This window comes from Sinocyclocheilus grahami, unplaced genomic scaffold, assembly GCF_001515645.1.
Source record: "Sinocyclocheilus grahami isolate Dianchi unplaced genomic scaffold, SAMN03320097.WGS_v1.1 scaffold8250.1, whole genome shotgun sequence".
Taxonomy (NCBI): Eukaryota; Metazoa; Chordata; class Actinopteri; order Cypriniformes; family Cyprinidae; genus Sinocyclocheilus; species Sinocyclocheilus grahami.
In genome coordinates, this window is record NW_015511960.1 from 4,360 (window position 1) to 8,485 (window position 4,126).

At 41.0% G+C, this 4,126-nt stretch overlaps 1 long non-coding RNA gene across 1 annotated transcript in view; it reads left to right on the top strand.

Annotated features, from left to right (window-relative positions):
- The window catches only part of LOC107578005 (uncharacterized), a 3,465-nt gene extending 2,219 nt beyond the window's left edge, over positions 1–1,246 (top strand). Inside the window, exon 3 of the long non-coding RNA XR_001608279.1 lies at positions 1,146–1,246. This is a non-coding gene — a long non-coding RNA (uncharacterized lncRNA). The remainder of the gene's footprint in view (positions 1–1,145) is intronic.
- Positions 1,247–4,126: the final 2,880 nt, after the last annotated feature.

Sequence of the window (4,126 nt, forward strand, 5' to 3'; positions counted from 1 at the left end):
CCCACTCACCCTCTCTCTCTCACACACACACACACACTCACACTCTCTCTCTCTCTCACACACACACTCACACACACACACACACACACACACAGAGCTAATCAGCAGTGAGTGGCAGTGTGAACTCTATATTTAGTGTGTAATCTGTCATTGGGAGATTTACACGAGTGACATCATCAGATTAGAGAGGTCACTGGAGGCGGGGCTTGGCAGGTAAGCAGCGTGTGATTGGTCGCTGAGGATGAATGGAGCTGTCAGTCAGCATCAGGTTTGGCTGCTGGTAGACGATTCACTGAAGACGAGAATAATTAAGATTTGTTAATGTTTTTGAAATGATATCTTCTGCTCACCAAGGCGGCATTTATTTCAACAAAATACTGTAAAAACAGTGAAATATTATTACAATAAGCAGTTAATAATATTTCTGGAATAATTAAGATGATTTACTGTTTTCATTAGATCAGTATAATATGCTGATCTGCTGCTCGAGAAACATTTCTGATTATTATCAATGTTGAACACAGTTGTGCTGCACAATATTTCTGTGGAAACTCTGATGCATTACCAGTAAATTGATCAAAAGTGTCAGTAAAAATATTTATAAAGTTGCAAAAGATTTCTATTTCAAATAAATGCTGTTCACCAGTAAATTGATCAAAAGTGTCAGTAAAAATATTTATAAAGTTGCAAAAGATTTCTATTTCAAATAAATGCTCTTCTTCTGAACTTTCTGTTCATCTGTGAATCCTGAAAAATAAAATGCATCACAGTTTCCACAAAAATATTAATCAGCACAACTGTTTTCAACATTGATAATAATCAGAAATGTTTCTGGAGCAGCAGATCAGCATATTATACTGATTTCTGAAGATCATGTGACACTGAAGACTGGAGGAATGATGCTGAAAATACAGCTGCACATCACAGAAATACATTACAGTTTAACAGAGATTCACACAGAACACAGCTGTTTTACATTAGAATAATATTTCACTGTTTTTACTGTATTTTTGATCAATAAATGCAGCGTTGGTGAGCAGAAGAAACTTCTTTCAGAAACAATAAATCATCTTAACTATTCCAGTCATTTGGCTGTCAGTGTGTTTCTGGTCCTTTAATATGAAGTTTGTGTGTTTCTTCCTCAGACATTCAGGAGATTTATGAGCTGACGGTGTTTGAGAATCAGACGGCAGATCGAGCGCTCACACCGGGACTGGTGAGTGTGTGAGTGTGTGTGAGAGAGTGTGTGTGTTCTAAACATATATTGAACATCTGATGGGAAACGTCTTAGAGACATATTGCAGATGAACAATCTAAAAAAATCCAGCTTGCAGATGTAAATGCAGACATGAAATATATGTGATGTGTTGAGTGTGTGTGCTCTCAGGGTATAAACTATCCAAAACACAAGCTACAAATCATGCTCAGTGTGACACGGTGTGCCATATAACAGATTTACCGTGTGCAAAACACAAGCTTCCAACACAGTTGTATCGTAATAAATATGAACCCTGAAGCATTGTCCCATTGTGCACGTCACGTGTGCTGATTGTGTTGATGTGTGCATGCGACCAATCACGAGCGAGAATCATCACCTACACATCAAAGCAACTTTCTGGCAAACAAACTGAGGTTTACTGTTGAAATTAATACATGGAAGAAAAATTGTGTGAATATTCCTTTAAAATGTTTTGAACAGGCTAATCATTGTGTTTTTATTTTTCTACAATTAAGTGATTGATCTGGTTGTAATATTTATTTTTTATCATTTAATTGTTTTATTTAAATTTGATAGAAAATTGAATATTTAAAGATGTACATGATACTGTACAAAAGTAATACAAGAGTAATATATTAATGTCAAGTCAAGTCGCCTTTATTTATATAGCGCTTTTAACAATACAGATTGTGACAAAGCAACTGAACAGCATTAATTAGGAAAATAGTGTCAATAATGCAAAATGACAATAGTAAACACTCATTTTTCAGTTAAATTTTCTAATTATATTACCAAGGGGCAACATGTATATCGAAAATAGCAGAGGACCTAGGACAGATCCTTGTGGCACTCCATGTTTTACTGGTGATAATTGAGATGACTCCCCATTTAAATGAACAAGGTGGTAGCGATCGGACAGGTAGGATCTAAACCGTACTGTTATTTTGACAGGTTGCCGTGAGGTTTCTGTGTGTATACAGTATGATGACGCTAGTTTTCTCAAATTAAACGGTAGCTTTCTTGCGCAGCGACTCTCGCAGCAGCTCTGGAGATTACGTGTTTGTGTTCATGCCGTCATATCGTGAGATGCAGAGGCCGGGAATCACCGCGAGCGTCACGCGTGCTTCAATATTTGTGTAGTAAACAAAACAGCGTTTCCGGCGTTCATACATACAGAGGCAAGCGGAACATGCAGGATTCATATTTAAACCGTCTTTGCATTTTAATATTCACAGACACTAGTTCGTATCGCGATTCGAATTAAGTGGCAGACATACTTTTGATTTATTCGTCCAAAATTGACGAATTCCGTGGCATTCACTATATCACACTATAGAGTAAATCACGTTTTTATGAATGGATTCCGCGATCCCGTCCGCGTTTTCTCAGAAACCGTATGGCCTTAGAAATGTAGCCACACTTCAGAACATTTCGGCTCGGCCTGCGTGTTGTCTGAACGAGTCTCTCTTTCTCTCTCTGTAGCGTATGCGCCCAGATGCGCTCTCAGCTACCGAAATTTGGCACCGATTAATTTAACGTGAGTCGGTACTCGCTCGCAATTCGGTCGGTACCCTTAAAAGTACCGAGTTTGGTACCCAACCCTAAGTAGACCATATCCCAAATATCAAAACTCAAAATGTAATTTCCATACCTAAAATACACATTTATGCATATTGATCATAAACACAGCTTCCTACACAAAACTTAACAGCAAGCGCAGTTTTATCATATGTAATTTATGCAATATTTCAAACCTTTAAGCCACGGGGGAAAATCAACCCACAGCAACAGTTTAAAAGCAGCCCAATTTCGTGGAAGAAACTCAGACTTGGCACCCCTGCATCACACATGCCGGAGATGCTGGAGGATTTGCTGCTCAACAGATCCTGAGCTCAATGACAAGCATCAGATCTTTCAGCTGTGCTCCACACAGAGTGCGCCTGAGCGCGAGCATGCATTCAAATACCCCGCATATATCGATAGCGCAAAAATTATATACAATACTAGAATGTTCGCGAGAGCGCGCGGTAACCGTCAGAAATCCAGCGGGAGCGCGAATAAGAAAACTCTGAACTCTAAACAAGCTCTAAGACGCGGCTTTATGTGTGCGCGCACAGAACACTGTGTCCGTTTTAATTTACATGCATTCTAAATCACAAACCTTCTAAACGTCTATTCGACATCTGATAGCAAACGTCCTATAGACGTCTCGCAGATGAGCAAATATTCTAAAAATACGTCTCGCAGATGTAATGCAGCGTCAAATAGAGGCCGTGAAAAAGTTCACTTTACTTTCCAATTTAATTAAAGACTTAACGGCGGCGCAGATGAAGAGTGAGTTCTTCTAGTCTTGCAACTTTGACCCCGCGCATCAGTCCACACGGCCCTCGGCGTCAACGCCTCTCCTTTACTTGAAACGGAGGGACTCGAGCGGTGGCGAAATGAATTGTGGGTCCGTTGCTTGCGACAGAAGTTGAAAAATTTTAAACTTTTCAAGGGCCAAGCAGGCGTCAGCCAATCAGAGCGCCTCATGCAAATACCCTAGCCGCTAGCCAATCACGTTCATGCAATACCAGAAGACTAATGTGATTGGCTGTTGTCACTATGACGTCGTCAGCACCAAGCTTCAGAAACGCCCTCCATCAAGCGTTAACGCTGACCCTTAACAGCCTCTCTCAGTCTCCATGGCAACTGCTCTACAGTTGCTAGAGCAACAACAGTTGGCTGCCATGGCAACAGTAGTCACCCACACCACTCTCTTCGCGTTTCCGCTCATGTTTTCACGCGCGTGTCGTCCTGTTGTTCTCGCCCCCCCACCCGTCTGTGTCTCCCGCGCGAGCTGTGAGACGGAGAGAGAGAGAGAGAGAGAGAGAGAGAGAGAGAGAGAGAGAGAGAGAGAGGGGGGGG